Source organism: Rhinolophus sinicus, chromosome 17 (genome assembly GCF_057876585.1).
Source record: "Rhinolophus sinicus isolate RSI-liver-muscle chromosome 17, RSI-T2T, whole genome shotgun sequence".
Lineage (NCBI taxonomy): Eukaryota > Metazoa > Chordata > Mammalia > Chiroptera > Rhinolophidae > Rhinolophus > Rhinolophus sinicus.
In genome coordinates, this window is record NC_142517.1 from 72,586,450 (window position 1) to 72,601,167 (window position 14,718).

At 35.5% G+C, this 14,718-nt stretch overlaps 1 non-coding gene and 1 pseudogene across 1 annotated transcript; one reads left to right on the forward strand and one right to left on the reverse strand.

Annotated features, from left to right (window-relative positions):
* The first annotated feature begins 4,233 nt into the window (after window positions 1-4,233).
* On the forward strand, window positions 4,234-4,338 carry LOC141568123 (small nucleolar RNA U13). Its single transcript, XR_012491143.1, has one exon. It is a non-coding gene; the product is annotated as a small nucleolar RNA U13 (small nucleolar RNA).
* Window positions 4,339-12,637: 8,299 nt separating this feature from the next.
* LOC109434561 (large ribosomal subunit protein uL23 pseudogene) lies at window positions 12,638-13,187 on the reverse strand (annotated as a pseudogene).
* Between the last annotated feature and the right edge of the window lie 1,531 nt (window positions 13,188-14,718).

The following is a 14,718-nucleotide window of genomic DNA, read 5'->3' on the forward strand; positions in this document are numbered from 1 at the left end:
TGATTTTAGCCAAGGATTAACTTTTGAACTTCTGACCTCCAGAACTATAAGAGAAGAATTTTGTGGTGCTTTAAACTGCTAAATTTATGATAATTTGTTACAGAAGCAGTAGAAAAGAAAGCAGTTGGCTTTCTGACACATGACCGAAAGTCTCCTAATCCTACAAATAATACCAGTTACACCGTAAATAGATCAATCTCCTGGATAAATCTCTCCACTTACCAAAAAACACAGAGCTGCTGAAGTTTTTGAAAACATGAATCCAGTTTTAAATTTGATTTTAAAATGAAACAAATGTTAACTTTAAATGGTATAATCATTTTGAATATATTTCACTACCACAGAACAACTGTTCATCCAAACAAAATAAAGATGTTGTTATTGGAATAAACATAGATTTTCTGCAGATCTCTTAAATGTCTACATTGATAATTGCCACAAAGTCAAAGGTAGAGAAGAAAATTTCCATGGGGCATTTCCCAAAAATGTTCAGTTGAAAAAAATGTTATAAGAGTGTGACATGAATCAAGGACACGAATTTAACAACAAATGACCTCAAGGTCGACTCCTGCTTTTCTTTTATGTTGAACTGCTCTCAAAGAAAAGTAAGCCACATTTTTAGAGTAGAAGGAGGCAGGTATTGGGAATTTGAAAACAGTCTGAAAATGTAAGAAATACAAAAGAAAAAATCAATATGGATTCATGGCTAGAAGGGAAGAGAGAGGTAATCAGAGGGAAAAGGACAGGAGTTGTGCACCTTGAAACCCTGAGCATGAGTCCTCCACTTGACCATTTGTCCTCTTCCTAATCTCCTATCTCAAACTTAAAGAGGAAAAAAAGAAAACAAGACCAAGAGGTGAAAAAGAAGAAAATGGCATGATAGAGGGTAATTCTTTAATTATTTTCAATCATTCCAATTTGGACAAGGGTGCCCTATCTGAAGCATTTACTTGGTTGACAGGAAAAAGTGAAAAAGCAAACATAAAATTGAAAGTAGAAGCATAAAACAAAAGTTAATTTCCTCATGCAGTCTAGAAACAAGGAATCTAAAAATAAAAATCTATAAATGTTATTGTATTTATTTATACTATTTGATGTGCTAGCCCAGGTTCTGGGGACATGTGTGGTGAAAGGTTGGGATCAGGGAGTGGACAGGCTAATCCTTCTCTGGAAGAAGCTTACATTCAAGTGGATCATGGATTTAAAAAAAGATAATACCACTACTTTTTCTCTCCCCTTGCCCTATCCTCTTCTCTTTTCACCACATCCACACATATAATTTAAATTGAGGAGAACTATTAAACAGTCAAGGTCAATGCCTGATAGAAATAGAGTTTGTAGATAATAACAGTTCTCAATTAATCAACAGATTTTTTTTTGTTTGTTCGTTTCTCCTAGGTAAACATGCTAAGAAGTTTACACAATTGTATTTGAATAAATTGTTGTGTAATTATGTGCTAATATAACTTCAATAAGAGCAAGGACCTCATCAATCTTATTCACTGTGGCATATCCAGCACCGAGACAGTGTCTGACACATAATAGTTGCTCAATAAACAGAAACTAAATAAAACAGAAAATACAAAGACGTCAAGGATTATCAATTATTATCACGAAGAAAAGACTAAAAAAAAAAAAAAGAATTGAAAGACATAATACCAATTAAAAAATGATATAGATAATGTTTACGTTGCGCTAAGAGAGGAGAGAATTCTGTTCTACATCTACAATGCAAGTGTTTAGTAGCCTCTCCTCTACAATGCATGTTAACCTAGCAACTGTTCTCACTTGCGCCTAGAAAGGGAGTATTGCTGGTATGTCAGTGTCTAGAACTGCACCACCCAATACAGTAGTCACTTGCCACATACGACTGTTTAAATTAAATTATATTTAAAATTCAGTTACTCATTTTCATTAGCCAACATCTCAAGTGCTCAATAGTCACATTAATCTAATGGCTACCATATCTAACCGTAAAGATATAGAATGTTTCCATCATCACAGAAAATTCTATTGGATAGCTCTGTTCCACACCATGCTGCATTAAAATACACAAGTAGCCAGAATTTTATGAGAGAAATAAGACACAGCATGCTCGCATGCACACACATACACACAAGATACAAAAATTGCTCTGCATCACAGCATGTAGAGGAGCCAATTCAGTTTTGTTTCTCATAAATCTCACTTCCTTCCAAATATTTTCATTTAAGTTAGTACCGATAATTGTGTAATTAACACACATAGGTCTAGCAACCACTGGGAAACCCTAGCACCATTTGATGTTATCAGCTACTTATTTTTAGCTAGTCTTTCAAAGCCCAATGCTACCTTATTAAGCGATATGTGCCAAATCCTGACATTTGCAGACTTGCACATTTCTCTTACGGGCACTGTTTGAAAACCTTGTAGCTAGTTGATATTCACCTTTAGAATTAGCTGTGCGCTGGAATTTAGTAACACATATTACGCCACAACTACCAAGGCAAATTTGCATTTTATTTCTAGGTGCCCATAGAAGCATTTTTACCCACACCGGCAAGTCTCTAATGTAAAACTATTCCCTAGACTCTGCACTTCATGAGGTTACCTAATAGAGATTGATTCACCAATTAGATGAAATCTGCATTTTCTTAAATCAAAAGACAAGCTGACTGAGGTTTATTTTGCTGGAAATCCCTTGTTTAATTATGAAATGTGAGGCATAAACAGAGTAAACACCATTGCATGATGACTAATTACAAAAACGAATGATTTTATGATAAAATTACAGGTTGATTAAAAACCTCACTGGAATGAAAAACAAAACAAAGCTTAAAGTATACGGAATATAATACACCAACTTGTGTATATGTCCCTATGTGTACTATAACATCAAGAATTTGATAGCTGCATTTGTTTACTGCTGACCCTGAGAATACAGCTGCCAAAAAGGGCCCCTCCTGGTTGATTAGGATCAAATTCTTAACCAAAGACTAGCAGCCATTGTTTGCAGAGTTAACTTATGCAGAGTGCATTTCAGTGGAAAGCCACAGTCTGGGGTGCCAAGACTCCTGCACTGTGTTCCTGCCATCTGAGTCACCGCTTATAAGAAAGCTTCTAGAATGGGAAGTTGACCAGTAGGACTGAGATTTCCCCCATCCAATCAGCACTACACAGCTATCTATAGCTTCATTTGCAGCTTCACTAACCAATCAGAGAAGCTCCATTCTGACCAGTCAGGATGATGCTATTTGGATCAATCAAGTTGAGAATTTGGAATCCTTATTTGCATAGAAATGAACCAATCAGGGACCAGGGGCCAGAACTTCTCTCTATGTAAGTCAGCCTCCCCTCTGCCTTGGTGGAGCGCACTTTCAATTTCCATCAAAGATGTTTCCCTGTTTAGAGTGGCAACATTGTCTGGGAGCTTAGACATTGGCTGAGCTGCAACACTGGAGTGGAGCTGTCTCACCAGACTAAGCTGTAACACCAAGGCTGCCTCTCCTGGTCTGATTCACAGGTGTGCTTTTTAACAGCTGTACTGTACCATAATTGAGCTATATCACAGCTGTGCTATTCCACAGACAAGCTGTGTCACAACTGAGCTGTTTGCACTAAATAAAGTCTCTTTCCCCTCACTGCACCCCAAATTATAGACTCCTATTAGTATTGAACTGGCAACCACAACCTTCAGTTGACATTATAAAAGAAAAGATGGACAGACTAAGTAAATTTGGAAATATAGTTGTACCCTGAACAAATGCAAGGGTTACAGAGACCAACCCTCTGTTCAGTCAAAAATCCACGTATAACTTTTACTTCCCCAAAACTTAACTACCAACAACCTACTGTTGACAGGATGCCTTACCGATAACATAAACAGTTGATTAACAAATGTTTTGTATGTTATATGTGTTATATATATACTGTATTCTTACACTAAAGTAAGATGGAGAAAGGAAATGATGTTATTTAATAAAATCATAAGGAAAATACATTTACAGTATTTATTGAAAAAAAATTTGCATATAAGTGAACCCACACAATTCACACCTGTGTTGTTTTAGGGTCAACTGTACTTGCATATTCTCTTTGCTTTAGTTAAATTATCCCTACAGTGCTTACCAGTGATTTCCCCTCTTCTTGATAAGTATTATATAGGACCAAGGAGACAAACTTGGGAAAGGATATGACTTCGGAGAAAGTAGCACCAAATAATTTACAAACTGCCCAAATTAAAAACAGCAGACGATCCTTTTGTAGCTCATAAAGTGTGATGATTGGGTGCTCATGCTTTTGCATGAGATGTACCTCCCACAAACCTTGTTACGGCATCCGTACATTACCCGTCTAACATGAAAAAAAAAAAAAAAAAGAAAAACAGCAGACAAGAGAGAATTCTAATCATGCAAGAGGTCAGTATCTCTTTTGCAAACACGGACATTAAAGGAGTTCCATAGGGATTAGCAAATCCTGGACTGTTAAATATTGTCCTGAAAAACCTAAACATCTCATTTTGCAGAAGGAGCACCAAGTAGCAGCTCGTAAGACACAAAAGATCATATTTCAAATGGACAATGTAATAAATGACTTGATAAAAGTTTTTCATGCCTTACGAATTTTGATGATAGAAGTCACATTTGATTAGATAGGTGGTGTCCATTGTGAAAAGCAGCTTAAATAGGGAGAAATGTCCTGTTACTGACAAACTGTCACTTAGATTTATTTAGAATCTCATCCATGTTTAAGGATCTCTCCTCAGGGTACAAATTAACTGTTTTATAAAGTCCTCCCCAAAATGCTTCAAATACTTGAAGGAAGCTCCACTGTATCATTACTGGAGGCAAAAAGCAACTTTACTAAATCATTTTCTAAAAGTTTTACTTTGCATTTCTACCAAGAGGTGGAAGCAAGAACTTTCCCCCAAAGTTTGTTGTTAAAATACAGATCATGGGGCCGGCCCAGTGGCTCAGACGGTTGGAGCTCCGTGCTCCTAACGCCGAAGGCTGCCAATTGGAATCGCACATGGGCCAGTGGGCTCTCAACCACAAGGTTGCCTGTTTGATTCCTCGACTCCCACAAGGGATGGTGGTCTCCACCCCATGCAACTAAGATTGAACACGGCACCTTGAGCTGAGCTGCCACTGAGCTCCCAGATGGCTCAGTTGGTTGGAGCACGTCCTCTCAACCACAAGGTTGCCAGCAAAGGGATGGTAGGCTGTGCTCCCTGCAACTAACATTGACAACTGGATCTGGAGCTGAGTTGTGCTCTCCACAACTGAAATTGAAAGGACAATAACTTGACTTGGAAAAAGTCCTGGAAGTACACACTGTTCCCCAATAAAGTCCTGTTCCCCTTACCCCCCCCCAAAAAAAAAAAAATACAGATCATGAAATTTTACCAGCAATGGACTTACTTAGATAGCAGGGGAAAATAACTAGAGCTACCCCATCCAATATTTGAGACTAATTTAAATAACATTACTGACATATAATGAAAATTTAGTATTTTATGCTTAACCACTAAAACCAGTCACAAAATTAATAACTACCATTCATTCAATGAGCAGTCAGTTTATGCCCAGCACTAGATTAAGTGCATTACAAGTGTAATTAATGGCTGTATTAGATAGGCATTATTATTGCAATGTTCAGATGAAAATATTGAGACTCAGAGAGTTTAAAACATATAGCAATGTCAAGTCATTAAGAACTAGCAGAGATGGGATTTACAATACAGTCAAATCCTGACTCTAAAATTTGTATATTTCTAAATTCTTCGCAAATTGTCCACAGTACACATTTACACAATTTTCTTATCTGAGAGAAAAATAGATTTTTATTTCCCAGTCTCCTTACTTTTAAAATGGCATTGGTACTATCTTCTTTGATTGAATCACATTATTGTTGTAAGATAAAATTGAAGTAGATCAGTCAACCTGCTTTGAAAATTAAGTTTCTTGTAGATCCTATGAAGGTCACTTCAAGTTTCCTCCAGAAACAGGTAACATTAGTCACCTCCAGGAGGGAACCAGCGTGATGGTAGAAAAGGGCATGGGAGAGAATTTTCATTACATGCCCTTTTACTCTTCTGAACCATGTAACTGCATGAACTAATCAAATAAATAAAATTTAATTAAAAATAATCTCGAATTATCCATGTAGTAACGGAATTTTTTATTATAGTTCAAAAATTCAGTATGAATTCAGTTCAGCTTAATATAGTTACAGATGGTGACATACAGAAATATTTATAGATATGTGTATATACACAAGCTAATATACACACGTATATTTTTTGCTCTGCCAACTTAAAGGACCTAAAAAATTAAAGATACCCCTGTAGAAATAAATATACCTAGTACCAAGATCTTTGTTTCTAATACTCTTTTCCAATAAAAGGAACCAGGGCTCCTTCAAGAAATGGCTGGTTCTAAGACTGGGGCAAGATATATAGAATATGAGCCTGGAGCATTTTGTAGTATCAGAAAATAAGGAACTACTCAAAAAAAACAAAACAAAACAAAAAAACCAGAAAGCCACATTGATGGGTGTATGTCAGATGAGCACAGGAGCCACTAAATGAGCTCCCAATGGCCAAAGCTGGAAATATTTTAAGCAAGAAAATAAAGTAGTGTTGGGTTATAACCCAAAGTATAAAATAAATATCTATGAGTCCATAGTAATGTAAATAAATGACTGAATAAATTAATAAATGAAGGAGAAGAGACTAATTTCCTGAGCAGAAAAATTCCAAATAACTTATGTAGATAGATACTTTGCCTTTGAGGAGGGGAAATATACCTTCCCTTTTCTTAGGTGAGGAATGCAAATAGTGGCTTCCTTCCAAAGAGTGCAGTATGCAGGTACAGGAGAAAGAATAACTTTTCAGTGGAAAAATCTGACAAACAAACAGTACCTCAGCCAGGTAACCAAAGTCAACATCAACAGTCATAAATCCTGTTGATAGCATGTACCTTTGACATGATGAGATGAAAATGAAACTTTAATTCTGCAGTCTTCCTCCCAATAACCCATACCCATACATAGAAGAATAGTGAGCAAGAAAAATGGTAAATATAAAAGACATTTTATTTTATTTTTTAAATATCGTAAAAGATGATTGACAATTTAAAGCAAAAATAAAGTTTAGTAGAGGATTTATGTCATATTTAAAAGTAAAATGTATGAAAATAACAAAAATGCCAAAAAATATACTGTTTTAGAGTACATGCTAAGAAGAAGTATATATTTTAGACGAAGTGGTATAATATTACTTGAAGTTCAGACTGTGTCAACTTAAGACATAAACTATAAACCATAAAGAAATCACTAAAAAAATCTATAGAGTCAATATAATCTCAATCAACATAAAAGCAAGAACTTGTGGAAACTGACAGGTTGATTTTTATATGGAAAAACAAAAAAAGTTACAATATCCAAAACAATTTTGTAAAAAGAATAACAAAGTTACAGAACTTAATTATCTCATTTAAAACTTACTATAGCAATTAAGGTAGTAATATTTACATAGAGACATAGATCAATAGTATAGAATACAAAGGCTTAAAAGAGACACAAAAATATATGGTCAAAAAAAGTAGATAGATAGATAGATAGATAGATAGATAGATAGATAGATAGATAGATAGATAGAGTCAATTCACTTACTACAAAGACACAAAAAAATTCAATGGGAAAAGATAATCTTTTCAACAAATAGAGCTGGAACAATTAGAAAGTCATATGGACAGAAAGTGGTGGGGGGAAGGAGGAAGGAAATAATGAAGAAAGGAAGGAAATCTAATCATTTCCTTATTTCTTCAAACCATATACAAAAATTGCTAATCATTTTCTCAAACCACATACATATTGTTTTCTCAAAACCATATATAAAGCTATTAAATATAAATATCTGTTATATTTGTCTTTATGTTTAAACATGTTAAACATATAAAGCTCACTATAGATCTACTGTGTGATCCAGCCATTTCAAGAGAATTAAATTATATATTCATATTAGGATGTGTACACAAATTGTACAAAGACTTGTACTCATTCATAGTAACTTTGTAATAGTCCCAAACTAGAAAAAAAAAAATGCCCATCAATAGGTGAATGGGCAAATTGTGGTAAATCAACACAATAGAATACTGCACAGCTAAAAAAAAAAATGAACTATTAATATGCCCAACAACATGGATGAATCTCAAAATAATTATACTAAGTGAAAGAAGCCAAATCCCTCCAAAAAAATAAATAAATACACACTGTATAATTCCACTTATATAAAATTCTAGAAAAACATCAAAACTAATCTACAAGGTGAGAAAGAAGTGGTTTCCTGTGGGTGTGCAGAGACAAAGTGAGGGAGGTTGAATTTAAGAAAGACAAGGAAACTTGGGGTTGGTAAAAATGTTCCTTTTATTTATTGTGCTAGTGGTTTTTCACTGTATATACACACCAGAGCTCCTCAAACTGTACACATTAAATATAAACAGTTTATTATAGGTCAAGTATACTTCAGTAAAGCTGTAATAAAGTAATAATAATTATAACCATTTCAATAAAATAAGAATCCATAGTCCATACAGATATAAATAAAATAAATGAATAAATAAATAAATAAATAAATAAATAATAAATACAAAGAGAAACCTCTATCTTCCAGTAGAATGCCAACTAATAAATGTAGAAGGCATGATACAATTAGAAAGTAGCATTCAGCAAACACCATTATAATAAATGATTCAAGAGGTATTATTGTTAAATGGGTGAAAGAGATATTAATGTTAAAGGGTGAGATTTTGATGAAAAAAGGATACGTATGCATACAGTCTTAGCGTAAATCCCAACAAAATATCTACTACTTATTAATGAACTTTACAATGGAGAAATATGACAAACACCATCTTGACCAAGTGAGGAAAGTTACTATTGTTGGTGATGAGAAAGCGAGATATTGTGTGCCTCCCAATATGAGGCACTGAGACGAAAACAGCATCATTTCTGTGGTATTCATACCAAAAAGCTATATCTTGAATCTACTCATGAATATTAGGGACACCCAAACTGAAAGAAATTTGTATAAAATAACTGACCTATACTCTTTTAAAAATGTCAAGCTCATGAGCTGAGGAATTACAGATTTAAAAAAAACTAAACAGACATGACAACTAAATACACTAGATGACTCTGGAGTGGATGTTGAACCAGAAAGGAAAGAAGGGAAAGGCGGTAAGGTGGTTATTACTGTTTCTTTATATAAGTGCCATTATTAGACAATTGAAGAAATTTGACTGAGGTTTATAGATTAGATAAAAGTATCGTAGCCATGTTAATTTAACATCCTGAGTTTGATGAGGGTATTGAGGTTATGTGGGAGAGTGTCCTTGTTTTAAAGAAATACACACTGAAGTATTTAGGGATAATTAGGCAACATGTCTGTAAACTATTCTCAAATGTTTCATAAAGAAAATGACATATGAAAGAAATGAATGACAAATGTAAACTGTTAACAATTAGGAAACCTGGATGAAAGGTATAGGTAGTTCTTTATATTATTATTTGGAGTTTTCTTGTGAATCTTTTATAAGTTTTAAATTATTTTATTATTTTTGTAAGTTTGAAATCATTTTAAAATTAAATGTTAAAAACTAAAAAATATTTGTGACTTGGGGTAAAGGGTATATGAGAGTTCATTATATTATTCTTGCATCTTTGCTGTACATTTGAAATTATCTTCCCCCCAGAAAAACATCGGTAATAGAAACATTGGGAAGATGAAAAAAAGCTTCTATGGCCTCTGGCCCAACCCATTTATTAATTTATTCAACAAATATATATCGAACACCTACTCTGTACCAAGCATTGTTATCAGTTTCTGGGGATTTCAACTTGAATAAGATGCACAAGATCTGGAGCTTGTTAGAGTTAAGGAGTCTAAGGTAACCAGATGCCACTAAGTTCCTTCATGGAACCCAACAAGAGGAAAAGACAATCGGCGGTAGTAGTCATCCTATTTCCATCTCTGGATAACAACACTGTTATTGTTTAAAGCCCTTAAATCCACCCAGTCCTGTTCTGAAAATTACTTGTGCAGCATTTCATCTGGAACAGATTCAACATCATCTAATTCCATATGACTTAAATTCCAATGTCTAACAGTGCCACTTATAGAAAGAAATAACAATATCAACAAAGCTTACTCCCCGTATGGACTAAATGCTGTCTCCCCTCAAAATTCTTATGTTGCAACTCTTAATCCCCAATGTGGTGGTATTTGGGGGTTGGGCCTTCAGGAGGTAATTAGCGTTAGATTACTTCATAAGGACAGGGCCCTCATGAAGAGATTAGTGGCTTTACAAGATAAAGATAGAAAGGAAAGACCATATGAGCACACAGGAAGATGGCAGCCATCTGCAAGGCAGAGAGTACTCACCAGAACCCACAATGCTGTCATTCTGATCTTGGACTTCCAGCAAGTAGACCTGTGAGAAAATAAAGATCTGTTGTGTTATTTTGTTATGGCAGCCTGAGCTGACTAAGACATTCCTATTCCCTCCTTCCCTTTCTAGTTCAGGATCCAATCCAAGATCAAGTGTTACATTTAGTTGTCATGTCTCTTGAAATAATGTCATTGTGTCAGCGTTATGAACAAATAAATGAACTCGAAGGAAAGTTGCTAGAAGGGGAGTTTTACAAAAAAAGGTATTTTTGACTACAAAATAATAATGAAAATAACAATAATGGCTAACTTTAAAAAAAAAAAAAAACACTTAATAGGTATCAGCCAGTATGTTAAGGGTTTTAGAGAGTTCATCTACCGTGTTTCCCCAAAAATAAGACCTACCAGGACAATCAGGTCTAATGTGTCTTTTGGAGCAAACAGTAATATAAGACCGGGTCTTATTTTACTATAAGATCAGGTCTCATATAAAACCAGGTATAATAATATAATATATTATATAATATAATATAATATTATATAATATATTATATTATATATAATATCATGTCTTATATTAATTTTTGCTCCAAAAGACGCATTAGAGCTGATTGTCCTGGTAGGTCTTATTTTTGGGGAAACAGGGTAATTAAATCCTCACAATAATACATGAATTCCATTCCCCTCATTTGCTAATGGGTTAGAGAAGTGAAGTTACTTTCTCAAAGCCATAGCAGTATTTAAGTGGTAGATCTAAGGAGAATTCTCTAGAACAGTGCCTCTTAAATGTACACACAAGTCACTGAGGGATCTTGTTAAAAATGCAGGTACTTATTCTGTATGTCTGGAGGAGGACTAAGAGTCTGCATTTCTAATAAGCTCCCAGGTGATGTTGATGCTGTATTCCACTGAATAACAAGCCTCTAGAAATATTTAACATCTAAGTGTGCTTGGCATATAAGTGCTTATTAAATATTTCTTGAATTATTTAACAAAGGAAGAGAAGAGATAGAGAAAGAAAAAAAGATTTAAAAAATCTGTGGTTGACCTCATTCTTAATCAGCAAGTCTTGATTATCATGTCTTTTCTCCACAAGGACATTATATAATCAAATATTTCATGGCCTAGCTGGAAGATTTTCAGGCACAAGATGATGCACAGTTACAGAGAACAGTTAGAAAGCTGAAAACAGACCATCACCAGGTAGGGAACATTTTACCTGTAGGTGCATTTCCTTAGTTGTAGCATAATTCTAGCAAGATTCTATTCCCGTCTCCACCCTTCTTTCTATTGATATGGCTGATGAGACTGCTCTAAGTTAATGAAATATTTCATCTTCTAATGTCTCGGCCTCATATGAGGCTATAGGGGATGCAAATATCCTGTCAGGAGTAGAAAATTCACTGGGAACAAAATTGAAGGCCAATGCTAGCTAGCAATCCTACTTAGGGTATGTGGGTAGAAAACCTGCACATCAATGTAAGTCACTGATGTGGGAACTGCACAATCACTTTATAAACGGTATAAATTAAGTGTAAGTACAGGTTAGTGTGTAACAACTTCCAGAAACAGTAAGTTTGGGGACTCTTAAACACCCCTGTTAATAGTTACAGCCTTAAAAAAAAAAAAAAACTCCTTAATTGAGGTACAATTGACATATCATAAACTGTATATCACATATTTAAAGTGTACAATTGTATGTTTTGACAAAGGTACACATCCATGAAACAATCATCATAATCAAGATAATGAAAAAAATCACTCACTCACCCACCAAAAATTTCCTCTTGACCCTTTGTAATTTTGGCCTACTCCTGTTCTGAGTCAACCACTAATCTGCTTTCTATGACTGTAGATGAATTTGGGGTTTATGTGTACTTTTATTATCTGGTTTCCTAAACTTGGCATAATTGTTTTGAGATTCATTCATGTTGTTGCAGGACTAAGTAGTGCACCACTTTAATTGCTAAATAGTATTCTATTATATGGATACTCCAAGGTTTACCTATTTACCTGTTAATGTGCATGTGGATTGTTTCAATTTTTTGGCTATTACAAATAAAGTTGTTATGATGACACTGTCACTTTCATCTCTAGAAGTTCACTTTGGGTCTTTTTAAAAAATTATCTTCTATGTCTGTATTTTACTTTTTGAGTATAAGAAGTATAATAACTGTTTTTAAAGTCCTTCTAATTCTAACGTATATATTAGTTCTCTTTTTTTTTTAAGTGAAAAACTTTTGTATCTAGAGTTAGCCAGCTGGTCTCCATGTAGGTGATCCCAATTTTATTGGCAATATCCAAAGCATCGTAGTCAGGAGCCAATCGAAGATATGCCTTCTTCTCTCCATCAGGCCTGATCAGGGTGTTGACCTTGGCCACGTCAATGTCATAGAGCTTCTTCACAGCCTGTTTGCTCTGGTGCTTGTTGGCCTTGACATCCACAACGAACACACGTGTGTTGTTGTCTTCTACCATCTTCATGGCTGACTCGGTAGTTAGGGGGAATTTGATGATGGCATAGTGGTCAAGCTTGTTTCTCCAGGGGTCACTCTTTCAAGGATATTTAGGCTGCCTTCAGAGCCGCAGTGTCTTGAGCCTTCGGAAGGTGGGTGATGTCTGGATCTTCTTTTTTCTTTTTTTTTTTTTTTTGGTGGCTGAGGATGCCTTTCAGGACTGCTTTCTTTGCCTTCAAAGCCTTTGCTTTGGCTTCGGCTTTGGGAGGGGCAGGGGCTTCCTTCTTCGCTTTCGGCGCCATCTTCATGAAACAAAAAACAAAAAACAATGTATATATTAGTTCTTGAACTGAATCAATTGATTTTTCTCCTCCTCATGCATAATTTTTTTCTGCTATTTTTTGCATGCCTAGTGAAATTGTGAATTTCACCTTGTCGCGTCCAGGATAGTTTTGTATTTCTATAAATGTTCTTGAGCTTTGCTTGAGGATGCATTTAATGCATGGAAATTGTTTGATCCTTTTTGGTCTTGCTTTGAAGATTGATTATGAATGACCAGAGCTGGGTTTAGTGTAATATTAATTACTCGCTGCTACTGAGGCAAGGTCCTTATGAGTAGTGTCCCCAGCGCTTCATGAGTTATGAGCTTCTCCAATCTGGCTGGTGGGACAGGCACTTTTTCTGGCCCTGTGGGAGGATTATGTTCTAATCCCACCAATCCTTTCAGGTATTTCTTTCCCCAGCCTTGGGTCATTTCTTCACACACATGGGCTGATCAGTATTCTCCAGAAAATTATGTGCAGATCCCAGAGTTCTGTCTGGTGCCGCTCCTTCACTTCTGGTACTCTGACTGAGAATGCAAGCTGCCTCGGTCTCCCCAGACTGGGCCCTGTCACCTTAATGTGGAGAGTCAGCTGGGCTCTGCCTGGGTTCTCCTCCCTGTGCCCTTCCCTGGAAAGGTCCTCAAATAACTAAGCTGGGTCAATCAAAGGGCTCACCTCATTTGTTTCCTATTTTTCCAGGATTACTCTTCCTTCATTACTTCATGTCCAGTGTTTCATATATTTTTCCTGCTTCTCTGTTTTGTTTGTTTTCAGACAGGAGGGTAAATCCAATCCTTCTTACCCCATTTTAACAGAAGTAGAAGTTTATATGTACATCTTACATTTGTGCTGTGGTTGAGATTTTTCTGAGCTCAGAGACATGAGACCCAAACCAACTTCCCCATTTCCTCAAAAGTCTGAGTTTAGCTCTACAGGGCCTTTCCTCTAAGCTTTTAATGGTTAATAATTCCAAATTCTTCCCTCTGTTTCCCATACTTAGAAGTGTGTTATGGGATGAATTATGCATCACCCCTCACCCCCGCCAAAAAAAAGAAAAATGTAGATGAGGGTAAGGGGGATCAAATATATGGTGATGAAAGGCGAACTGACTCTGGGTGGTGAACACACAATGGAATTTATAGATGATGTAATGCAGAATTGTACACCTGAAATCTATGTAATTTTACTAACAATTGTCACCCCAATAAATAAATTAAAAAATGTGTATATTGAAGTCCTAATCCCCACAGCCTCAGAATGTGACTGTATTTGAAGACAGGTTCTTTAAAAGGTGATTAAGTTAAAATTAGGCCATTTGGGTGCACTCTAATCTAATACAGCTGATGTCCTTATGAGAAGAGGAAACTTGGATATTGGCATGTACAGAGAGAAAACCATATGAAGACAGGAAAAAGATGGCCACCTAACAGCCAAGGAGAGGGGCCTTTTGACATGTCGATCTCCGACTTCTAGCCCCTTGAATTGTGAAGAAATAATATCTGTTGTTTAA